The sequence below is a fragment of the Pantherophis guttatus genome, chromosome 2, assembly GCF_059756535.1.
Source record: "Pantherophis guttatus breed Tessera chromosome 2, ASM5975653v1, whole genome shotgun sequence".
Lineage (NCBI taxonomy): Eukaryota > Metazoa > Chordata > Lepidosauria > Squamata > Colubridae > Pantherophis > Pantherophis guttatus.
The window spans coordinates 266,017,876-266,044,272 of NC_142064.1; the positions used below are offsets into that span (position 1 = coordinate 266,017,876).

Here is a 26,397-nt window from a genome sequence, read left to right on the forward strand (position 1 = left end):
TTTTTTAAAGGAACCTTGTTTCCAGGACATCACTCTCTCACCCAGATGATCCTCACTTTTCCTCTTCTTGTTTGTGGCCACCACTGCTTTTGACAGCTCCGATGGCTGCCTTCCCTCGCTGCTGGGTCGAAGACTAATACCGGCACTTCAAGGGACTTGCACCTTCCTTCTCTGTGCCAGCCTGTGCCTCCGTTCTTCACTGTCCCTACAGGACAGCTATGATCCCAGGGGATCCCCAAAAATCAGGTGGGATATTGGTGTTTTCCCGAAGCACCGGAATCCACACTGTACCGCTGTGACGCTGGCCACGCCCCCCTACCGGGGATGAATTTCTTTAGCATAAGAAGAACTTGGCTGATCAGTCTGAAAGCTGGTCCTGAATGTGGCAGTTGGGGTATTTGGAGATGCCTGTGACCCCTCTTGGTTCTTCTAGGTTCAGTGCCCCTAAATTTATTCCTTCTTTTAAATGTTTGGGGATTTCACAACTTATTTAATTAAAACAAACTTCTCTTTCTGTTTCCACTAATGCTTCTGGAGAAATAGAAATGATGGGCAATTGTAACTGAAGCCAGAATGGATTTGCTAAAAACATATAATGCCAGAGAACCAAAACAGATTGCCATGTTTGATTAACTAAATTAGTGGATCTGTGAAATGTAAAGATAGTATACTTGGACTTCAGCAAGATATTTAACAAGATGGACCACAACTTACTTCTTGGTAAGTTGTGCTGTATTTGCGGTTGACTGACAAACCGCACTCAGTCGATGCTCTTCAATGAACTAGATTTACATGGAGAGAAGCATGCAGTGGGGTACCTCAAGGTTCAGGCTTGGGCCCAGTACTCTTCAACATTATAAATGAATTAGATGAGATAGAAGGGGAACTGATGAAATTTGCAGATGATACCAAGTTGGGTGGAAGAGCCAATATTTTAGTAGACTCAAGATCCAGAACTATAGAGACATGAGCATTGGGCCAACAAAATGCAGTTCAGTGGTGAGAAAAGTAAGGCTCTACCTTTAGGTAGGAAAAACCAAATGCACAGGTAAAGAATAGATAGTACCTGGCTCAACAGTATTAAGGGTGAGAAGAATCTTAAGTGTCCTATTGGAGAAGTATGAGCCAGTAGTGTGCTGTAGCTGCTAAAAAAAGTCAGTGTAGTCCTAGGCTGCATCAACAAAGGGATTGTGTCAAGACAACAAGAAGTAATAGTACTGCTTCACACTATACTAGTGAGACCATACTTAGAATACTGCATCCAGTTCTGGTCACCACAATACAGAAAAGAGATTAAGACCCTGGAAAGTGCAGAGAAGATCAATAAAGATGATAAAGGGTCTGGATGCTAAATCGTATGACCATCAGTTGAAGGAGGTAGGATAACTGGGCTATTGAAGAGAAGGATTAGAAGGAAGCATGGTAAGGGGGCTTTTAAGAACTGGCTGTGCTCCCTATGGCATCTTCTTGGGAAGAGCTCTGGCTCACAAACCCTTCCATTTGGGAGAGAGCCATCCATTTTTGTGCGCTCATAATCCCAAATGCCTCCATCAGTCCCAGAGGAAGGGGAGCTCCCAGAGCAGAAATATCTCACCACGATCCTTCACGATCCTTCACATCCTTCTGGATGTGAAGCTGGATAGAACCAGCTCCCCACGATGCTTCCAGCAAATGACATCCAGTGCAAATGACTTTTTTTCTGGGTGTAATACAGATAGTCCTCACTCACCATTTGCCTGGTTTAGCAACCATTCAAGATTATGATGGTATATAAAAAACAGTTCGGCGAAAAATCTTTGCATTTACCACCATCACCTTGTCCCCTGATTCTGTGATAGCCATTAACATGCTCCCCAACAAGCTTAAGATAAAATTCATGGGGAAGACAGAAATAAAATCAAAAGTAGCAGTCATTTGATATCTCAATGTCCACATTGATTCACTTAATGACCAGAAAAGAAGTGAGGTCAAAAGCCTGTTGCAATAAAGCGATTTGCCAGAATTGTCCATCACAATTGTGGTCACTACGTGAGGACTATCTGTGTTCATCAACACCCTACAGGCTTATTCTTCTTCCAGTTGATAGGGAGGAGACCAATGTGCAGTAGGAAGTCTCTCTGGATGGCTTTTCTATTGGAGAGCTGGGGTGCTGGCAAGGGTGAAGATACTGTTGCTGGACTAGAAGTGGGGACACCCAAGTTCCAGTCTCTCTACAGCCATGAAAGGTCCCTCAGGCTCAGCCTCACTTGATAGACCAGACCAAGAAATCAACTTCACAGGAAGACTCAACAGGTTTTTTTTTTTTATAAAGACTGAAGGTAATAAGAAAACCTTGCAAGTCTTGAGTGTGTTGTGCCTCCCACCCCCAACTTCTTATTAGGCTCCTGTGAATAAGAGAGGTGTTTGTCTGAGCCTATATGTAAAATTATTTTGTTTCGTATATTACTTTAAAAGTTTCAAATTTAAAAGGATATGCATTTCAAACAAAGAGTATGGCAACCTTTCATAGATTTTTGCATGTACTTTTACAATCCTCTGAAATGTCACTTTGGGGAGTTTGTTTTTTTTGTTTTTTTTTTGGCAGTACTTAGGCAGTCACCCCCTCTTTCTAGGCCCCCTTTTTCTAGATTCTGCTGCATATATTTTCTCTGGCTTTATCCTAATGGACATTTCTATGCAAGACAACTTACAGAAGCACGTGGCATTTAGCAGACTTAAACTTTCTTCCTTTAGAAATGAAACAAACCTGGGCGTGCTTGGAGGCAGTCTGGCCTGCAAGAATGAAGCTTGTTCCCTTGGGGTCTCTGGCCTGTTGATGCTCCCAGGTCCTAATTCTTTGGGAGCCACAGGAAACAAGTCATAAAAGTTTAGGATGTAGAGAGGTATTCATCTTTACTGAGAGCCAAACCCTACAAAAGTGGAGGAATTTATCGATCAGATTCCAATCTGCAAACTAACACCCTCCAAATATTCTGCTCAGGAATAATCAAGGCTGAATTCTTACTCTGGAAATTGGGGAGACTGCTCTAGTGAGATTCACTCCCCAATATTACAGATGGGGAATTAATGTTGCATGTTCCATTTATTACTGGAATCAAGCTAGCAAGCTGGCAATAATTTAGGGCGCCTGCACACAAATAAGTGCTTTGTGAGGTTTTTTTTTTTTTTTTTTTAATTTGATTTATATGCCGCCCTTCTCCGGAGACTCAGGGCGGCTTACAATGCGTTAAGCAATAGCCTTCATTCTTTTGTATGTTTATACAAAGTCAGCTTATTGCCCCCACAAACTGGGTCCTCATTTCACCTACCTTAGAAAGGATGGAAGGCTGAGTCAACCTTGAGCCTTGGAGAGATTCGAACCAGCAGAAATTGCAGGCAGCTGTGTTAATTACAGGGTGCACTAAACCCCTGTGCTATCAAGGCTCTTTTCAGGCTTTTAAGGCTCTTTTAAGGCTTTTTTTTCTTTCTTTCTTTTTTCTTTTTTTCTTTTTCTTTTAAGGCTCTTTTCAGGCTTTTAAGAATCTAGTTAATTTTGAAAAGCTAAGCAGGGTCAAGCTTCCATCTTCAAGCTTCTGTCTCTTGCAAAACTAAGCGTTCATGAGTTGTCCTGCACACACCCACACCTCAAGACATATAACTGGCTGGAACAGTCTTCACTGATCCTTAAAGGAGGTGCACTTTGGCCAGAGGTGGGTTTCAGCAGGTTCTGACCAGTTCTGGAGAACCGGTAGTGGAAATTTTGAGTAGTTTGGAGAACCAGTAGTAAAAATTCTGACTGGCCCTGCCCCCCATCTATTCTCTGCCTCCCAAGTCCCAGCTGATCAGGAGGAAATGGGGATTTTGCAGTAACCTTCACCTGGAGTGGGGAGGAAATGGAGATTTTCCTCTGCCCCGCCCACCAAGCCACACCCACCAAACCACGCCCACAGAACCAGTAGTAAAAAAAATTGAAACCCACCACTGGCTTTGACTGCTGTATGCATATAGCCCCCCCCCCCCTTCTTTCCCTCGGTATAGTTCTAGCTTCTTGCACGGGAAGCTATTTCTGTGGTGATGAGTGAATCCAGCGAACAAGTTAGGGATAATCATCATGGAGAAAGTGATCTGATCATTGGAGTCGACTTGACGGGAGCATGACCAATAAAAAAAAATATATTGCTACTGCCTTAGGTAGAGATAGAACATCCTGTTTTTCAGCTTTATGTCACTAGATGGCGCGCCATAGATAAGCAAACGGCGGCGCTAGACAACTTTCACCGCAAGTAGAGCATCGGTAATTGAGGCGAAAGGAGTTGAAACATTCCAATAGTAGATTCCTAGAGGGGATTTGGAGGAGAAGAGAACAACAGCAGGAGCGCTTCCTCTTCCGGCTCTCCGCTGAGAGGTTGGAGGTGGGGGGGGGGTGGCTCTCCTGGTCTTCCCAGGGTGGAAGCAGCAGATGAAAGGTGAGCTACGGACAGGTGGAGGAAAGGCCGGAAGCAAGTAGGGCTGTTTGGGTTTCCCCAGGGTGTAAAAAGCAGAGAAGCAACGAGGCTGAAACATGTCAGCTGCTACATATTCCTTCCCTCCCCGGATTTTATTCCACTGGTGGTGCATGCTTTAAAACTGGTGCCTGCATTTTTCTATCTGTTGGGAGATTTATTTATTTATTTTTAGTTTCCTCCGTGTTAGGGTTGACTCCTTGTAATTTTATGGGCATGTTCTTTTCTTGGCGACAATTAGGAACTGATCTGCCAGTGGTGTCTTCAGGAATTTTGTTTTTATTTATTTATTTATTTATTTATTTATTTGATTTGATTTGATTTCTATACCGCCCTACTCCCAAAGGACTCAGGGCGGTGAACAGCCAACAATAGAATCCATACATACAAAATTTAAAAGCAGAATTAAAATCAAATTAAATAGTTTTTGGCCCAGATCAAATTAAAACCCCAATCAATTTAAAACCAATTTTAAAATTTAAATATATAAAATACTAAAAAATATTAAAAATTAAAAATTCTTTTATAAAAGAGGGAGAAAATTGGGCCAGGCCCGCCTGGTGAAATAAAAAAGTCTTTAGAGCGCGGCGGAAGGTGCGCAGATCCGCTAGGTGCGCTAGATATGGAAATTTTTACTTCCATATCTAGCAAACAAACACAGGATTTCCTGGTGGTGTGCTGTCCATGGATTAATGTGGCACAAATGTGCTTAACCCAGATTTTTTTTTAAAAAAAAAATAGTTATTGAGCCCATTTAGGATGTTCGGTTTTATAGGTAAGCCTACCTTATTGCTTACAACTCAGTCTTCAAAGCTACGGTGGTGTTAAAAAGACAACTTTAAAGTGTTCCTCAAAGTTGTGGCTATCACAGTTATGTGAGAATGACACTAGCTTGCATTTACGGTTGTGGTGTCCCACAGTCACGGACTCAACATTTGGAACATTCACAACTGACTTCTAACAAACAAAATGAATTGGGAATTGACAGGAAGCTGCAAGTCACAGTTACGTTACACTGCACTGAGGAGACCATGGTGATTCACTTAATGACCATAGCTAGAACAGATGTTGTAAGTTGGCATGGTTAAGTGATGTCATACTTAATGACCATGCCATTTAGAAATAGACTTGCTGGTCCCAATGGCTGTCAGTAAGTGAGGACTACCTGAATTGGGTTGAATGCGTGATTGATCCAAGTCAACAAGTACATTTCCCTATTGAGTGGATATTTGAACTTGGATCTCACTAGACATGTATATTGAAAATGAATCGTACTTAATGCAAGAGGTTAAAATAGCATTTTGGCATCGTTGGCATGTTTTATTGTAATATACATGCTTTTTGCTCTTATTTTTTTCAAATGCTATGTAGCTATTTTATAAACCATAATTAAACTAACCCTTTTATGTGAATCTTATAGGCAAAAGAATGCCATTGAGAGCACTGGAGAACTGAGAATCACATGCAGCATTAAAATGCAAAGGAAACCAAGGCAACAATCAAAATCTTATTAGTTCCTCCGGAAAACCCCAAAACTCTTATTCTTCCCCAGCAGCTTACAGACAAGGAAGAGAAAACCAGGAAAAGAGTTTTGAGCTGGAGAAAAAAATAGAGTATCTGGAAGAAACACATCAAAATATCAAGGGGGATCATTTCCTAGTTCAGAAAAAGAGGGAAATATCTGGAAGTCGATGGGAAGGAAAAGGTCACTTGGACAGCCACATAAGGCAGATCACAATACAGGCCTCGACTGGTGAGGAAGCAAATAGTAGTTTGAATCAAAGTCCATCCAAGAAGGCATTCAGAGTGTTTTTGATGTCCTTGAGAATCCAAGAATGTCAGGGGTGGAAAAGATCCACAGATGTGCCTATTATGGGAAAAGCACAGATTGTAGATCACATCTGATTATGCATGAGAGGATTCATACTGGAGAAAAGCCATATCAATGCTCCCAATGCAGCAAAAGCTTTGATCAGAACAGTTCCCTGGTTGTTCATGAAAGGACTACTCACACCAGAGGGGAGCCCTACCAGAGCTCCCAATGCAGCAAAAACTATATCAAGCAGGACAAGCTGATAATCCCCCAGAGGACTGACACTATGGCGAAACCGTTTGAGTGTACAGATTGTGGGAAAGGTTTCAGTCAGAATTCCTACCTGGTGATACATAAGAGGATTCATACAGGGGAGAAACCTTATAAGTGTCTGGTTTGTGGGAAAAGTTTCATTCGGAATTTTGAACTGGTGATACACCAGAGGACTCACACAGGAGAGAAACCGTATGAATGTCCAGATTGTGGGAAAAGTTTCAGTCAGAATTCCAACCTGGTGATACACCAGACAACACACACAGGAGAGAAACCATATGAATGTCTGGTTTGTGGAAAAAAATTTCGTCGGAATTCCCACCTGATGATACACCAGAAGACTCACACAGGAGAGAAACCATACGAGTGTCCAGATTGTGGAATAAGTTTCAGTCAGAATTCTGATTTGGTGAGACACCAGAGGACTCACACAGGAGAGAAACCATATGAATGTCCAGATTGTAGAAAAAAATTCAGTCGAAATTCCAGCCTGGCAATACACCAGAGGACTCACACAGGAGAGAAAGCATATGAGTGTCTAGATTGTGGGAAAAGTTTCAGTCAGAATTCTCATCTAATGACACACAAGAAGATTCACAAAGGAGAGAAACCATATGAGTGTACAGATTGCGGGAAAAGTTTCTTTCGGAATTCAGACCTGGTGATACACCAGAGAAGTCACACAGGAGAGAAACCATATGAGTGTCCAGATTGTGGGAAAGATTTTAGCACTAGGTCTAGTCTTATAAATCATGTAGGTATACATACAGGGGAGAAACCATTCAAATGCCTGGAATGTGGACGGTGTTTCACAAAAAATTCCTCCCTTACTGCACACAAGAAAATCCACATGATGCAGGAGATGATAAGTTTAGAGAAGTCTTGAAATTCATTTCTAGTGTCCTATTGGAAGTCAAGATGAACAACTGATTACCGACTATGGCCTGATTCTTGTTAATCAAACATCTCATAAGACATCAAGGATGAGCATGAAAAAATGGAAAATGTTAGTTTGATAAAGACGAACAGTACATATCTGCCCATCAGCAGAAGTAACTGTATATTTACATTAACAGAAATGGTGCAATTTGCAAATTGAGCATTATAGAACATAGAAATGCAACATTCAGTTTTCATCCTTCTGCATCCTGAATGTCTTCCAGTTTTGAGGCCAGAATTTCCTAGCCAGCATATCCTTTGCACAAAATTTATGTGAGTCATAAGCGATGTTTCTGAGTGGTCTGCTGCTGAAGCTTCTAAAGAATACATTGTAAAAAAATATGCAGAGAGTAGCTTGTACCTTTAGCAGAAGAAGCATTGTGGTTTTGAGTACAGGGTTCTTCGGTTCATTAACAACCCCTGCTATGATCTTTTCTTCTTGGAGGTGCCTGCTTGTTTCCCCCCGTGGTAGCAGCATCAAGATGCTTATTTGTCTTATTTGTTGCAACTATTTATTTATTAATTCAATTTGTATGCCGCCCCTCTTCGAAGACTCAGGGCGGACTCAGCTCCAACACTGCCTTGGTGTTGGAGCTGTGAGAAATAAATTATATGGTACAAAATGTTTCATTTCTAAAAAACATTGTGTGGGTCTTTAAATAGCTTTTGAGAATGAAAAAAAAAAAGGGTATTGTCAGCATTGCTGTGAATGTGGGCGTTAAGATGTTTCCATTTCTTTCATTCCTCTCTCAGGACTTATTTTTAATATTTTCCAAATAATACATACAAGTAAAGAGAGGAACAATAATCGGAGCAGAGAGCTGGAATTTTAGCTATGCAAATGAATGAGCTGATTTTGCTGAGTTTAGAAGACACCAAAGAATTGCAAGTGTGTTCATTTCACTAACACAATTCAGAGGACTGGTTCCATATATTTTTTCTAGTGGGTCACTTTGCATTTGATGATTCCTCTGCAAAAGGACACCCACAACCAGGAGCAGGTCAGGGGTGAGGAGGAACCAAGAACCTCTTTTGGCCTGAGGCTCCAGCTCTAGGTAGCTTCAAGTTTGAAGTTTGAAAGTTTCTAAATTTTAAAACATTAAAATTATATTTAATGTTTCCTTTCACTCATTTTTGGTGTCTTTTTTTTTTTTTTTTTTTTGCATAGCTGTCGTCATGTCTCATGGTTTTTTAAAAAAACTTGAAATAGCCAAAGCTATAAATCTTTGACAGGACTTTACTGTAGTGCATAATCATGCATTCTAAAGCAATGCTTAGGATCCAACCCAATGAGGACAAATTATAGCAATAGCACTTAGACTTATATACCACTTTACAGTGCTTTACAGCCCTCTCTAAGTGGGTTACAGAGTCAGCGTATTGCCCCCAATTCTCTGGGTTCTCATTTTACCAACCTGGGAAGGATGGAAGGGTGAGTCAATCTTGAGCCAGTGAGATCCAAACTGCCAAACTGCTGGCAGCCGGTGATCAGCAGAAGTAGCCTGCGGTACTGCATTCTAACCCCTGTGCCACCTCGGCTCAATTATATTTATTAGCCATGGATTTCTTATTTCTTTGGGGAATAAAGTTGGACATTAAGACAGGGAAAAGAAGAACTTGAAAGTTTATGGCTTTGCTGGCTACTGCAAGAGTACATTGCAGAGTGCAATTTTTTTTCTTGGAAGTGTCTGATGCATGTACAACAAAAGCCCCAGAAAGCAAGAAAGGGGGGCATCGGTATGAATCTGGGCATAAAAATAATACTTTGTCATGATTAAGGATGAAGTGCAGAGCAGAAATATTAAGTGGAGTGAAGTGAAGGAGCCTGAGTGGCGTAGGAGGCTAATGCCTCCTACTAAGGCAGCATTTAACATCCAGCTGCCTGCAATTACTGCGAATTCAATTCTCACCAGGCTCAAGGTCGACTCAGCCTTCCATCCTTTCTAAGGTGGGTAAAATGAGGACCCTGTTTGTGGGGGCAATAAGCTGACTTTGTATAAAATATACAAAAGTATGAAGGCTATTGCTTAACGCATTGTAAACTGCCCTGAGTCTCCAGAGAAGGGCAGCATATAAAAATAAATAAAAAATAAAAAATAAAATAAATAAAAAAGTGAATTACAATATAGAAAGAAGACCCATTAAAACTAACATGAGAGAAATAGGAGTGTGAGAAGCCCCCCTCCTAGAACAATGAAATATTTTGGGGAATATTAAAAGAGGCAGAATATTATATTTCCCCAAAGGAGAAATGGAGAGACATGTTCTTAAAGGCAGCAACCTCAGTCTTTTTTAATAGCCCCCAGCAGATGCCTGAAATCTTTAGAGATGGCTATTTCGTGCCCATGAAGAAAGACTGGGCCAGCCTTTTCACAAACAGAACACCTTCACTTCCAGCAATGGGATTAAAATTTATATCCCCCTCCACCCAAATTCTAAGAACAGCACATGACCTTCAGGACATAATAGGATTAACCCACCAGCATTAGAACAGCAAGAGACAACAGGCTCACTACATTGTACAACCCCTGTAGCATTTCAGAAACTATAAAAACCCTTGCACTCATCCAGCTAATTTGTCAGTTGTCCCAGAACCACATGCTGTAGGTGGTTCTGTTCATCAATCTTCCTTCCAATCGGCCTCGTATTTTATTTCCAACGCCTTTCCACTAGCTTGGAACCGGACTGGATTTTTCTTCCAATAGAATACCCAACAATAATAAAAAAAACCTCTTTACAATAAAAAGATAAATTAGACCCTCAAAACTTACTAACACTACGTCTCTAACAAATTTGAGCAAATTAAAAGGCAGCCCAAACGCCACACAGGTCCAGGCCAGAAGCCACCAGCCCACAAAGGAAGTCTGAAGCTCAGGTTGAAAGACAGTAGTTATCTGGAAGGTAAGGACGAGCCAAATGCAAAGATGTTGGACTGTTGGAGCAGCAGGAACGGCTCAATGGGTACATTTTGTGGGGAAGAAGCAGCTCCAGGTTTGTGTAGTCGTGAAGGCACCAGGTTAGAGACTGGAAAATACTCCGTTCCAATCCTGCCTTAAGCCATCTGTGCAACTTTGGCCAGTCATATCAGGCCTAGACCTAAGCAAGAAAGGGGGAAAACTGCTTGACTCGACTGACTTAAAAGGCACCAAACTCAAACATCTAGTGTAAGGCTCAAGGAGACTGGATGGAAAGCCATGAGTTCTAATTCAGTGTTAGGTTAAGCATAAAGACGCCTTCCAGGAGCTATGAAATATTGAGAAACATAAAAAGCATGTCATAGTAAGTAGGCAGGTAGGCTAGAGGACATTTGCCCTGTAAATTACAGCATACTACTCAGAAAGGGCTTTATATGCCATCATGAGTTCCTGAATGAAAAGGTAATAAAAGTTTGGGGTTATTTTATTCCAGATTCCTATATACAACAGAGCCCAGAACCAATAGCCACTATCCTCACCATCCATACCGAGGAATTAATTAATCAGTTATCTTCGAGACCGCCTGCTGCTACCGACGGCCTCCCATCGACCTGTGCGCTCCCACAGAGAGGGCCTCCTCGGGGTGCCATCAGCCAAACAATGTAGGCTGGTGACCCCCAGGGGGAGGGCCTTCTCTGTGGGGGCACCTACCCTCTGGAATCAGCTGCCCCCAGAGATAAGGAGAATCCAAGACCTCGGTGCCTTCCGCCGTGCCCTTAAAACCTTCTTTTTCCAGCAAGCCGGGCTGGCCTAACACTTTTTAAAATGTTTTTAATTGTTTGTTATTGTTTTTAATCATGGGGCCAAATTTATATATATCTTTTTAATTGTATTTTAATGTTAGTAGTTTATGCTTTTACGTGGCTGTTCACCGCCCTGAGTCCTCAGGGAGAAAAGCGGTGTACAAATTTAAAATTAATTAATTAATTAATTAATTAAAAATGACATTGCAGGGTAGCTTTCTAAAAAAGGTTAGCCTGGTGATTAGCTAGCTATGTGGTTTGATGGGTTATTCTATTTTTGCCTTTTTTTTTTTTTTCAAATTTTTCGGGGAAACATTTCTTCTACCATATATAGGCAATCAGCCCCCCTTTCTTAGGCTCCATTTTTTAGGCTCTGCTATATTTTTCTCTGTGACCTAATGGAGACTTCAGTGCAAGCAAATTTACAGCAGCACATGGCATTTAGCAGATATAAAATTTCCTCCTTGAGCAATGAAGCAATCTGTGGTTGGTGCTTTTGGATGCAGCTTTGGTCAGCAAGAGTGAAGCTCTCTTCCCCTGGAGCATCTTGCCTGATGGTGCTGCCAGTGTCCTAAATCCTTGGGAGGCACAGGAAATATTTTAAGTTTTTGGATGTAGAGAGGCTTTGATTTCCACTGAGAGTCACCCCTAAGAAAGCTGATTGTGTAATTTTATAAAACCTTCATGAACTTTTAAGGCTCAGCATGAAGCTAATCTCCGTAAGCTAAGTAGCCTCACATTTCACTAGTTCATTTGTCTCAGTTGCAAAAGTCTGTTGCTAGAAGTCAATAACAATTTGATAGCATTTAATCAGCAAAAGCATCTTGCAAATGACTTAGGCAGAGGCGGGACAAGCATGTTTTTCTACCTCCCATCAGGACAGGAGGTGGCAGTCAGATAGGCAACATTTGTGCCTGAAAAAGTGCATAATACATAACAAAGGAGTTAAAACCACAGAGTACCATACTGCTAGAAAGGATGGGAGGAGAGAAGAAGAGCAGAGGAATTTCCGGCTCACTCATGGGCGGAAGGTGGTGTGCAGAGTGGCTTTTGTGCTCTTCCCCGGGTTGAAGGTGCAGCTGGCCAGGAGGTAAGATCCTCGAGGACAGGTTGGAGAAGAATCCAGGAAGCAAGTAGTGCTATGTGGTTTCTTCCACGGTCTGGAAGCAGAGAAGGAGCTGCTGCTGCTGCTGCTGCTGCAGGTTCCTTCCCTCCCCTGGTCCACTGGTGCTGCAGGCTGTGAAACTGGTGGCTGCAATTTTCTGCTGGTGGGAAGATCTAAAAAGTCTCTTTCAAGACAGGGTTTATGCTTTGGGGATGGCTTCCCTCCAGAGGTGGTGGGTGCTCCATCCCTGGAGGTTTGCAACAGAGGAGCTCATAGTTTGAAGGATCCTTGGAGGTCTTCTATTCCAACCCCCTGATCAAGCAGGAGACCCAATATCATTTCAGACAAATGGCTGTCCAGTCTCTGTTTAAAAGCCCCCAGTGATGGAGCACCCACAACTTCTGAAGGCAAACTGTTCCACTGGTTAATTGTTCTGGGTGTCAGGAAATTTCTCAGTCCTAGGCTCTTATCTCCTGGCTTAGTTTCCCTGGATAGAGATGTAGTTCCATTAAGGAACCTTGTAGTTCCATTAAGAGCCTTGGTAGTACAGGGGTTTAGGGCACCCTGTTATTAAGCTGGTTATTAAGACCAGCTGCCTGCAATTACTGCAGGGTTCGAATCTCGCCAAGGCTCAAGGTTGACTCAGCCTTCCATCCTTTCTAAGGTAGGTAAAATGAGGACCCAGTTGTGGGGGCAATAAGCTGACTTTGTATAAATATACAAAAGGATGAAGGCTATTGCTGAGCACATTGTAAGCCGCCCTGAGTCTTCGGAGAAGGACGGCATATAAATCAAATTAAAAAAAAAAAAAAAGGACTACACCTTGAGTGCGGTTTGTCAGCCAGTTACAAATATATGTGATGGTGATGCTATCTGTCCTACATTTTCTTCACTTACCAAGAAGTAGATTGTGGTCTACTTTATCAAGCGCCTTACTGAAATTCCAATATACTATGTCCACAGGATTTTTTTAAAAAAGTTTTTTATTTTTATTTCTCATAAACACATTTACATGTACAGTCATTTCCATCATTTTTCATTCATCTTTTCTTTTAACTTTCATTTTTACTTTTTTGGAACTGCTCTTTTACCTTTTACCTTGACTCCAACCTTTCTTCTCTTCCTTCCTCTTTCTCCTCCTACTTCCTTCGTTCTTCCTCTCCTTCTCTTTCCTACTTCCCTTTCTCTTCCCCCACTCCTCTCTTCTTCCCTCCTTCTAACCTCCTCCTCTGCTCCTCTTTCCCCCTCCCTTTTCTTCCTCTCCTTTTTCCTTTCTTCTTTCTCTTCTCCTCTCCCTTCCTCTCTCTCTACTCCTTCCCCTCTCTCCTGTTGTTTCCCTTTTCAGTTCAATCTAAAGTGGTATTTGAGCAGCCCCGATTTTCTAATTATCTTAATTCTCATTTCAATTTTTTATTCAATTATTATTTATTTTTATTTCATCATTTGCGTACATTTTTATAATATAAAAATTTATTAAAAAAAAATACAATTCTAGCCGCTGTTATTATATGAGTAATCAAATATGTATCTTCTTTACTATAATTCTCTGGTAAAATTCCCAATAAGAATATCTCTGGTTTTTACTCTATATATTGCTGCAACATTCCCTCTAACCATGTTTGTATTTTTTTGCTTCTTTACACAACCACCACATATAGATAGTATGATCCCGGCAACTGGTGACATTTCCAACACTTAGCTGATTTATCTTTAAACATCTTAGCTCATCTTTCCCACCCACCCCCCAAGCAGCGGCAGGCTCTGTGGGACAACAGGACCTCTCATTTTTCCCACAGCATGGTGTATGCTTGGTACCTCTACTTGTCTGCTTGCAAGCAATGATCTTCTCTGCTTCTCTCGGGATGCTGCAGCCTGCTTTACTTTCATTTTCTTTTTCAGCATAGCTTGATAATAGCACAAGGTAAAAAAAATCTGCTCCAGCAATTTACCTCTTGCAGCAAGCAGCAGAGCCCTGCAAAACAGCTGAGAGCAAATCAGCTGAGTCAGGAGGCCGATCCAATCAATTTGTACTAATTAGCCTGTGCTGAAGCTGAAAGGAGCTGTTTTTTCTTGCTGTTTGCTTGCAAGGAGGTAACTGCTGTGAGGCAAGGGCCAAAGGATGGGGGACAGTGGGTGGGCGGGGCTACATTTGGTGTATAAGACGCACCTAAATTTTCACCCCCTTTTAGGGGGCAAAAAGGTATGTCTAATACTCTGAAAAATATGGTAAGTAGCCCCACTTTCTCCTTGCTGCCAGTCACTTCCTTGCCATCTTCTCCCATTAGCAGACCTATTGTTTCCTTCACTTTCTTCTTGTACTTTACATGTTGAAATTTTTTAAAAAAATATTTTTGACATTTATGGCAAGTCTTTAGTTCATTCTGAGCCTTAGCTTTCCTGATTTCATTTTTGTAGATTCAGGGTAACTGCTGGTATGTCCCTCTTTCCATTTTTATAATTATCCTTTTGTCTTTCAGTTTATCTGACTCATTTCTTTTAGAATATATTTTTCTTTTTCACTAGTATTGTGCTGGACTGGGCTTTAGGTCACTATAGGAGACACCTAGTTTCCTCCTCTACTTTTTGGATGACAAAGTTGTTATCTAGATTTGTCAGGAACTTTTAAGACAATATTGGACAGCCATTTGTCCGGAATGGCATAGGGTCTCCTGCCTGAGCAGGAGATTGGTTAAGAGACCACCAAGGTCCCTTCCAATTCTGTTATTCTGTTATGGACTTGCTGTTTCTTGGAAACAAGATTGGACTGAATCTGCCACTGGTCTTTTTAGGGGATTTTTGTTTCTTTACCTCCGTGTCTTGCCAATAAGCAAGGTGTTTCATATTGGTGCTGCATTTGTGTATTAACCAGATTCAATTCTACTTAATCCAGCACTTTTTCAAAAATGGCTATTGAGGACCTTTTGGGATGTTCAGTTGTATATGCAGTTCTCACCACTTCTTCCCTGAGTCTTCAAAGTTACTATGGCATTGTAAAAGCAGACATACTACACCTGGTCCACACATTTATGGTCATCATAGCACTTGTTCATTGACAGCATGTCAGCAATTCCTGTAGCTATGAAGGTGCAGGAAAAGGAGATGCACCGATTTGGGTACTACACAAACTGTGCACTACGGTGCACAGATTTGATAGTTTCCGCATCCCACACTCATGATCCCCATTTGTGACCTTCCCAGCTAGCTTCTAACAATCAGTGAAAATCCCATATGCAAGTCATAGTCATGTGAAATTCCCTTTAACAACCCACAGTTATTTGCTTAACAGCTGCAAAGGATCAGATTTAAGTTGGCACTGTGATGTGACATCATGCTCACGATCGGGTTGCTTAGCAACACAAATGCCAGTCACAATTGAGGTCAGGAGATGAGGACTGCTTTAATTGGGATGTCACCTGTGTCATTATGAACAGTATTTTCTGCCCTTAAGAGCTGAGGACTTCCATGGGCAAAACTGGTGCTTCAAATCTTGCAGAAGCTTTAGGCCTCATTTCATCAATTAAAGCCCCACATTTCTAAAGTTAGCTTGGAAGGTTTGTAACCATTTGTGGACATTTTTCAGGCTTGAAAGACATGAATTTTCCCAATATATGCATTTGTAGGCATCTATATTTCTCTCTGTATGCATATATATAATTTATATCCAGTGCTTCCAGATATATTTTATGATAACCCTTTGCAGTGCTAAGAATTTGTGATTGACCCAAGTCAACTAGGGAATTTCATGATTGAGTGGATATTTTAAATTGGATCTTGGTAGTCTTCCATCTGTCAAATGAATCATAATTAATGTAAGAGGTAATTCTAGCATTGTCGCATGTTTGCTTTTTAGTTGTAATATATAATTTTTTTCTTTTTTTCACATCTTCTGCAACCATTTTATACACAATTAAAGTTAAACATTTCTTTCAATCTTATAGACAAAGGGGATAGCAATAAGAGCACTCCGGACAACTGAGAATAACAAGCAACATTGAAAGGGAATATAAATCAAGCCAGAAATCAAAATATTTTCCATTTCCTTCAGAAAACCACACAATTCTGCTCTCTAGCAGTTGATAGACAAAAGAGAAAACTAAGAAAAATGTCAAGCTGGAATAAGTAGAGCATATGGAACTCGAGAATATATTACATGAAAAGTCAAGGGAGAATATTTTTTATTCCACAAAAGAGGGAAATATCTGGTAGTTACTGGGAAGTAAAACATCATTTGGCGAGCCATGTAGGGCAGACAGTGATGCAGGCTTTGCTCTGGGAGGAAAAAAACGGCTTTAATCAAAACCTCACTAAAAAGGGATCACACATATTTTGACCTCAAGAATATAAGTAATGGAAAAGCTCCATAGATGTGCCTATTGTGAGAAAATCAGATTGCAAAACACAGCTGATTATGCATGAGAAGATCCACACAGAATAAAAGCCATAAAAGTGTGCCCAATGTGGTAAATACTTTAGTGAGCATGGCAACATGGTGATACATCAGAGGACTCACATCACATATGAGTGTCTGGATTGTATGAAAGTTTCATTCGAAATTCACACCTCATGAGACAACAGAGGACTCGCATGGAAGAGAAATCTTTTGAATGCCCTATCTGTGGCAAACGTTTCACTTACAATTCCAGGCTGGTGAAACACCAGAGGACTCACACAGGAGAGAAACCCTTTGAATGTTCTGATTGTGGAAAAAGTTTCAGTCAGAGTTCCCACCTCATTCCACACCAGAGGACTCACACAGGAGAGAAACCTTTTGTATGTCCTGATTGTGGCAAACATTTCAGTCGGAGTTCAAGCCTGGCGACACACAAAACGACTCACACAGGACAGAAACCCTTTGAATGTTCTGATTGTGGGAAAAGTTTCAGTCAGAATTCAAGCCTGGTGATTCATCAGAGGACTCACACAGGAGAGAAACCCTTTGAATGTCCTGATTGTGGGAAAGATTTCATTAGAAATTCCCATCTAGTGAGACACCAGAGCACTCACACAGGAGAGAAACCCTTTGAATGTCCTGATTGTGAAAAATGTTTCAGTCAAAATTCCAATCTGGTGATACACCAGAGGACTCACACAGGAGAGAAACCCTTTAAATGTCCTGATTGTGGGAAAAGTTTCAATAGAAATTCCCGCCTCATTAGCCACCAGAGGATTCACATAGAAAGGATAATCTTTGAATGTCCTGATTGTGGGAAATGTTTCAGTCACAATTCCAATCTGGTGTTACACCAGAGGAGTCACACAGGAGAGAAACCCTTTGAATGTGCTATCTGTGGGAAACGGTTCAGTCACAATTCCAACCGGTTGAAACACCAGAGGATGCACATAAGAAAGAAATCATATGAATGTCCTGATTGTGGAAAAAATTTCAGTAGCAATTCTAGACTGCTGACACACCAGAGGACTCACTCCAGGGAAAAAACATATCAGTGTCCAGATTGTGTGAAAAGTTTCCTTTGGAATTCTGAGCTTGTGAACCACCAGAGGACTCACACAGGAGTGAAACCTTTTGAATGTCCTGATTGTGGGAAAAAATTCAGTCAGAGTTCCAGCCTGGTGAGACACCAGAGGACTCACACAGGAGAGAAACTGTATGAGTGTCCAGAATGTGGGAAAGATTTCAGTACTAGGGCTAGCCTTTTAAATCATGTGCTTATACACACAGGGGAGAAACCATTTAAGTGCCCCGAGTGTGGACGGTGTTTCAGGAAACATTCCACCCTTATCACACACAAGAAAATCCACACCCAAAGTGATGAGTGTAGAGAAGATTTGAATTTTATTTCTAATGTCCCATTGTAAGTTCAGCTGAAAAATTGACTCTTTAATTTGAGTAAAAAGACTTTGCCTGATTTTTTGTAGTCAAATATGTCATGGTATTAGACAGGAAGGAGGAAAAAAATGGGTTATTACATATTAGTTTGATAATGGCTACCTGGCCATCAGCAGCAGAAGTTATTTTTGCAGAAATGATGTAATTTTTAAAAAATCTTTTTGGGAGTTTTATTTGCCTTTTTTATCATGATAAATGATAGAAATGCCAGATGTGGTTCCTCATATAATGAGAAAACGAGAGAAAAAGCAGAAGGGTTTCAAAGTCTTTTCTTAACAGTTCCAGGAATTCAGGGCACCAAGCATGTCTATTCAGATTTGTCAAGAATGTGGCACGCAAGTCGAAGAAAAAGTATGAACAGCACATATATTGGGGGAATTTGGGGCAGTGACAAAAGCAGTGTAAAATTTCAGATGTAAAGGCTGTTCTCCCTTGCGGAGTGACCTTCATGGAGAAGAGCTATAGGAATATAGAACTGCGAAGAAAGGGGGTTGTGATTTTGAGCACAAGATCTCCAGGTTTATTTGCAACTCCTACTGTGATCTCCTTTGCTTGGAGGAGCCTCCTCGTTAGCCTTTGATGGCTGGTGAGTGAGAGCGCACCAAGGGACTGATACTTTTGTGGTTCCCCCCCACTTGGTGGGGAGATGTGACAAAAATATTGTACAGTAGATGTTTCATTTCTAAAACAGCATTGCGTAAGAATCACGAATAGCTTTTGAAAAAGAAAAAAAAAGGAAAGTGTCAGTAGGCTTGTGGAGAAACCAAGAGGCTCTTGGACTGAGTCTCAACTCAAAGTTACTTTGAATTTAATGTGCAAAATTTCTAAACTTTAAAATAGTAAAATTATATTTAATAATTTTTCTTTTTTCTCTTTCCTTGGGGTCATAATTTAGTACATATATTCATCATGTCTTATTTTATTATGATTAGGAGTTAGAAATCCTTGCAATGATCCCAAAGCCTGTGAATCTCTTACAGCGCTATATAAAAATATTAAATAAATAAAGCCAACCCAAGAGTCAGAGGGGATAGTCTACAGGGCAAATTCAAAAGCCATAAATTCCCAACCAAACAAACAGTCCATTTCCTCAGGATCAAAATTTGAAGCTCAACTTCCTCCATGCAACAGACCTTAGAGCCAGTAGCTGAAACGGCTACTCTCACCATCCATACCTTATTAAATCTGCATTAAAAATGGCAGTGCAAGATGTCCCTCTAAAATGGTTAGCCTAGAGATCAGTCAGTCATGTGCTTTGATAAGGTATTCTATTTTTCCTTTTTCTTTCTTTTTATGTTTTCTGCAAACATTTCTTCTACCATATATAGACAATCGCCCCCTCTTTCTTAGTCCCCATTTTCTAGGCCTGCTGCATATTTTTCTCTCTGGAGGGAGAAAAGTAATGGAGAATTCCATGCAAGCAAATTTACAGAAGCACATGGCATTTAGCATTTAGCAGATACAAAATTTACTCTTTCAAGAATGAAGCTAGCATGGTGGGTGCTCTTGGATGCAACCCTGGCCAGTAGGAATGAAGCTGTGTTAGGGAATTGTGCAGCCAGTGTCCAAATGGAGTTAGAAGCACTGACACGAACTTGTAGTTTTAAATAAATAAATATAGCCAAATTATCTTCTGATGGACAATAAATTAGGTATATTATATTTTCTTTTACTGCTCCTCTGACTTTAGAATATTTTATGTCAATATGTTTGCTTCTGGTTTTTATTCTCTCACCTGTTGCCATTTGTATACATACCATGCTCTTTTTATTAAAAATTTTTAACAAGTATTACAGCATTTTTTCCCATCCCTCCTCCCCCTCCTCATTCTGCAAAATACCAATTTTCTGATCTTCTCTCCATCTAGCTTGCAACTGTACATATTGAAAGCATGTTTGAATTATCAATTCAAAGATTTTAATTGTAGTATACCTGCTGCCTTATTAAGAAGCTCTTTATAAGTAATCACATCTTGGTTTTGCTCTACACTTATATTCTCTATTGCGTGTCTGGGTATTGCCCACATTGGTAACTTATAGTTTAATTTATACTGATACTTTTTCCAGACACGCAATAAAGCATTCCTTAATATGTGACTTTTAAAAGCCTTATCCACTTTCTTATCATATAATAAATAAGCATGCCAACCGTAAACCAAATCATATCCCTCAATATTCAATATTCTTTCTTCTGTTAAGTTCATCCAGTCACTAATTGCTGACAGAGCAGCTGCCTCATAATATAATCTTAGGTTGGGCATTTTGAGACCTCCTCTTTCACGTATATCCTACATTATTTTTTGTTTTATTCTCTGTCTCTTCCCTGCCCAGACAAAATTATTAATACCCTTCTGCCATATCTTCAAATTCTCATCTTTTTAAAGTATTGGTATCATTTGAAAAAGAAACAAAAACCTAGGCAAAACATTCATTTTTACTGCTGCTATTCTTCCTAACAAGGATAATTGTAATTTTTCCAGTTTTCCATCTCTCTCTGTATTTTTTGCCACAACGGATCATAATTATGCTTAAATAGTTTCGCATTTGATGTCATAATATCGACCCCTAAATACTTAACTTTTTTTACAATTTCAAATCCTGTTAGTCTTTCTAATTCATCTTTTTGATTTATAGTCATATTTTTAGTTATCTTTGTTTTCCCTGCATTTATTTTAAATCCAGATACTTGTCCATATTGATTAATTATGTCCATTAAACCTACAACCGACTGTAATGATTGGGTTAAAGTAACAACCAAGTCGTCTGCGAATGCTCGTAATCTGTAGTCATACTGCCTAATTTTAATTCCATTTATTTTGTCCGACCCACATATCTTACTTAACAGAAATTCCAAGGTCAAGATAAACAATAATGGAGACAGAGGACATCCTTGTCTCGTTCCTTTTTCTATGTTAAAAGTATCTGTTAAACTACCATTAATTATTATTTGCGCTGTTTGTTTCTGATATATTGCATTAATAGATTGTGTAAAATATTCTCCAAACTGCATCTTTTCTATTATTTTCAATAAGAATTGCCAGTTCAATCGATCAAATGCTTTCTCCGCATCAAGAAATATCAGCACCACAGGGATTTGATTGTTCTTCCCCAAATACTCCAATAGGTTAACAACTTGCCTTACATTACTCTTCATTTGTCTACCATTTATAAAACCAGTTTGATCATTATGAATCATTTGTTGCATGACTGTCATTAACCTATTTGCTAGTATTTTAGCAAAAATCTTGTAATCTGTATTTAAAAGTGATATAGGCCTATAATTTTTTGGCTGAGTGTGGTCTTGCTCCTCCTTTGGAATCAGAGAAATATAAGCTGTCCTCCAGGATGGGGGTACAACTCCTCCCGATTGTATGTTGGTAAATAATTCTTTGAGTGGTCCCACCATTTCTGACTGCAAGTGTTTATAATAAGCAGCTTTCAAACCATCCGTCCCAGGAGCTTTACCCACTTTCAACTGCTTAATTGCAAACATAATTTCCTCCGAAGTTATTGGTTGATTTAGACCCTCCCTTTGCTCTTTTGTAATTGTAGGAATATTCTCTTTCTGTAAGTATCTATCTATATCTATACTTTGAATTTTATCACTAGCATACAACCTCGCATAAAATTCTAAAAATGCTTTTTTAATCATATTTTGCTGATAAACCTCTTTACCTTTATATTCTATTTTCTCTATGGTCCGTGACTTTTGTTTTTTCCTTAACAAATATGCTAACCATCTCCCTGGTTTATTAGCATTGCAAAAAGTATTATGTTTAGCATATTGCAAATTAGTTGCGACCTGATCTGCCATTAACATACTCTCCTTCTCGTAGTTTCTTTATTTCTACTCCAAAATAGTTTCTCTAGATACTTCTTGTAACTTTGATAAAAATGTTACATATCTTTACCACATCAGCTGTAAAAACTTTCTGGAGGAACACCTTTGTTTGCTCTTTCAGACCTCCTTGGTGTTTCACTGAAATCTCAGTTTTTAAACATTTCTCTGAACTATACTCTGACCCTGAGCTAATCCCCGATTTTTGCTCAGCGTACCTATGTGAATGCTCATCCACTGGAGACTCATAACAGACATTAAAATTTCAGAATTGGCATGTACCTGTTTCCAATTGTCATGTTCTAAAAAATTTATAGAACATGAGATATTTTTTTTGTGTCCATCTGTAAATCTATATGCCTTTGAGTCTGATAGATAACCTATACATTTTAATTTCCTTGCCTTTGGCTGTCTTGACTTCCTAATTGCCTTGGGAATGTGCACCCATGCACTGCTGCCAAAGATTCTTAAAAGTGTCAAAGATGGTTGCCTCCCATAGAACATGTATTGAGTTTAATTGCTGAACTCCATAAGCTATTGACCAAATATTGAGAGTTAACATTTCCTCACCCCAATACAGATTAATCATTCCTGCATAATCTGCTAGTAATGCATCTTTCATAGTCTGTAACCCACCATTACCACGTTCAACAACTACATTCTCTTCTGGAGTATAGCGTTTCATTCTTCTATGTGTTATGTCTTTCTTTCTGAACCACTGCTGAAACCTATTAGACATAAACTCTGTACCTCTGTTTGTAGTTGACATATCATTTGACTGTACCTCTCTACATACATTTGTTGTTGTTAGTTGCGAAGTTGTGCCTGACCCATCGCGACCCCATCGACAACGTTCCTCCAGGCTTTCCTGTTCTCTACCATCCTCAAGTCCATTTAAGCTCATGCCTACTGCTTCAGTGACTCCATCCAGCTACCCACTGCTTAAATGGTTGAAACACTTGTTTTGCTTTTTAGTAAATAACAAAAACCATACCTTGAGAAATCAATAATTACCAAAGCAAATTTGGCCACTTCCATTGATAGTGATAGAGCAGACATTTCAAACTCAAGGCCTGTGGAACAGTGAGTGGATGGCCCTGGCTGGGCATTCCCCCTGGGCGTGTACACAGGCGGTGAGTGCGTGGGGTCTTGCGGTGCCCAGCAGCAGTTGCAACTGATTAACATCACAGCATCTGGCCCCCTCTTGGCTCGGCCTCACAGAAGCAATTGCCAGGGGAGCGGGGCACCAAGCAAGTTGCAGTGGCAGCATGCAGAAGCGATCGCGGGGTGGTGGTGGTGGCACTGGGCAAGCAGCAGAGGCTTTTGATCAAGAACTACAGGTTGGAAGCTTTAGATTCAGCTCTGTCCTTGTCTTCTGGAGATAAAATTGTGCTAGGAGAGCTCTCCTACCATTACAATGGGGCAAGCCATTGCTACCACATTTGGGGATCTGTGTGGTGCCCGTGCTACTGAGGGAAAGCAAAACCTCAGGCAGGGCAGGCTTGGGCCTAATTTTCTACTCAGTAAACAATTCAGAGGCTTCATTTACATCTCCCTCCCAGTGCACCACTCGTGCACACTACCAGAATCAGCTCTCACATGGCCAGAATCATATTGCAGAGGTGAGGAGGGGAATCTAAATGACCGTGGCCTCCCACCCACTCTGCCTTGGCTTTCCTGCAGTCACAACAAAGCAGGCAGCCGTGCAGAGCATCAGGATTGCGTGTCTCCCACCCTGTGCCTCTGCCTCTCCCTGCTGTTGTTGCCGTGAGGACGAGTTCCCACTCACTCTGTCTTGTCTCTCAGCTTGTGTCCTCCCCATGCCTATACCTCTGCCTGCTGCTTGAACAGGTAATCAACTCTCCTGCACTGTGCAGCCCCAGAGTGGGCCAATCAAGCTGCTGGACACCATTGGCCCCCATGTGTGCTGCCTCTTATATGTACTCTGGTGGGCGGGGGCACCCGACTGGGCTGATCACCCTGATACCGTGTTTCCCCAAAAAATTTAGCCCTAATGCATCTTTTGGACACCCTCCCACCAAAAAAAAAATAAGACAGGGTCTTATTTTTGTGGAAACATGGTAGTTAAATCACGCTTATTACTAACAAGTCCCAAACATCATCAAAGGAACTAAGCACAACATACATTTTGTATACTTCTAAAAACACCATTCCTTGCTCTTCTAATTCGAGGACATTTTTCCTCATAAACTGGAGGTAATCTAACACACTTTCTCCCAACTTCAGCCTCATTCTATAAAGTTTTCTTATGCTCCCTGAGAGATAATTCATCTCCTTTTAAGAGGAACTACAAGAAACCCTCTTCCCATTCCTGTAACACATACTGCCTTTACAGGCCAATCATCCTCAACCTCCCTGAGGTTCACAAAGAAACTTTTACCTCAGAAAAAGTTTACTTCTGGCTCTTCAGGGCGCTTCTGGGCCCATAACCTGACAGGGAATTGAACAGCCAGGTTGCAAATGGAGTCATAGATGCTGACACAAACTTGTAGTTTTAAATAAATCTAGCTATATATTACAAGTACATAAACAGTAAACTAGATAGGGGCATCATCAGGTAAATCAGCACAGCAGGAAAAATCATGAGGTAAATTACAGACAACACATACAGAGGAAAAAAGGCGGGAAACAAGGAAACTCTCCCTTTACACTCACAGCAACCAATCTCATTTTAGATTGCCTCATGCAGCAGCCAGTGCTCTTCAACCAACTAGCTATAACTGTGTATTCTTACTCATTGTCTAACTAACCCTTCACAGCTATTAATTTAAATATTTTAACAACCTGACTCCCCTGGAGCATCTGGCCTGCAACTTTTAGGGCTCAGCACCTAATCTCCGTAAGCTAAATAGCATCACATTTCACTGTTTCACTTGGCTCAAAAGTCAGTACCAAGAAATCAAAAATGACTTGATGGCATTTAATGAGTGGAAACATCTTGCAAGTGCCTTAGGTAGATATCATTAGATAGATATCAGGTGATGGCGATCAGTTAGGCAACATCTGTGCCTGAAACCCCCATAATACAATAGGGGGTGCCTGTGGTTGAGTTTAAGGAGTTAAAACCATAGAATATGGTATTGCTAGAAAGGCTATGAGAAGAGAAGCAGAGAGGAATTTCCTCTACCAGATCACTCAATGGGAGGAATGTGGAGTGCAGAGCGGCTTTTGTGCTCTTCCCACGGTCGAAGCAGCAGCTGGAAGGTGAGTTGAGGGCAAGTGGGAGGAGAGTCTGGAGGAAGTCGGCTTGTTCGGTTTCCTCCACGGCCTGGAAGCAGAGAAGCAACTGGGCTGAAGCCTCTCAGCTGCTGCTGCTGCTGGTTCCTTCCCTCCCCAAATGGAAGCCCACTGGTGCTGCAGGTGGTGAAACTGGTGGCTGCAAGTTTTTGCTGGTGGGAAGATTGAAAAAGTCTCCTTCAAATTAAGGTTGATTCTTTGGGAATGGCTTCCCTCCAGAGGTTGTGGCTGCTCCCATCACTGGAGGTTTGTAACAGGGTTGGAAAGAACCTTGCAGGTCTTCTAGTCCAACTCCCTGCTCAAACAGGAGTCCCAACACCATTTCAGACAAATGGCTGTCCAGTCTTTTCTTAAAACCTTCCAGTGATGGAGCCCCCACAACCTCTGGAGGCTGGTTAATTATTCTTGCTGTTAGGAAGTTTCTCCTTAGTTCTAGGTTGCTTTTCTCCTTGATTAGTTTCCATCCACTGCTTCTTGTCTTGCCTTCCTCTCTTCTTTGTGGCAAATCCTCAAGTATTGGAACGCTGCTATTATATCATCCCTAGTTCTTTTCACTAAACTAGACAAACCCAATTCTTACAACCATTCTTTATATGTTTTGGCCTCCAGACCCCTAATAATCTTTGTTGCTTTTTTTTCTGAACTCTTTCCAGGGTCTCAACATTTGTTTATAATCTACTGACCAAACCTGGATGCAGTATTCTAAGTGTTGTGGCCCCGCCCTCTGAGCCTATCCCATCAGAGGAAGAAAGCTCCGAGCATGAGGAAGAGGAGTCAGCCAGGCCTCCCTCTCCAGGCCCCTCCCCTCTGGCACTGTCTCAGGTGCCGGCCGAGGGAGAGGAGATTAGCAGGGAGACAGGTGTCTCGGATGAGAGTGAAGGAGAGACATCATTCCTGGACGCACGCCTCCGAAGGCGTGATAAACGATTGCAGCAGCTCAGGAGGCGTGCTAGGGATTAGAACTGAGTCACTGGACCACACCCCAGAGACTATATAATAGAGGGTGGTGGCCAGTGATCCCTGTGACGAACAAAAATAAACCTTGGATAGTCACTAGAGCATCGTCCGAAACTGCTGAGAGGAATATTTATTTTTGTTGGACTCTTGTACGCTGAGTATATTATC

At 40.9% G+C, this 26,397-nt stretch overlaps 1 protein-coding gene and 1 pseudogene across 5 annotated transcripts in view; both read left to right on the forward strand.

Annotated features, from left to right (window-relative positions):
- Positions 1–19,967, forward strand: part of LOC117673506 (uncharacterized) — a 33,256-nt pseudogene extending 13,289 nt beyond the window's left edge. Inside the window, exons 3-4 of the transcript XR_015731774.1 lie at positions 5,902–7,364; positions 16,921–19,967. The product of XR_015731774.1 is annotated as an uncharacterized LOC117673506 (transcript). The remainder of the gene's footprint in view (positions 1–5,901; positions 7,365–16,920) is intronic.
- LOC117673507 (uncharacterized) overlaps positions 1–26,397 on the forward strand; it is a 44,354-nt gene that overhangs the window by 13,261 nt on the left and 4,696 nt on the right. The window contains exon 1 of one of the 4 annotated variants that reach the window (XM_087884406.1): positions 11,926–12,314. The exons of 1 other annotated variant lie outside the window; for it this stretch is intronic. The gene's annotated coding sequence lies outside the window, so the exon portion shown is untranslated. 2 more of the 4 variants (XM_087884407.1, XM_087884409.1) reach the window with 2 other exon arrangements.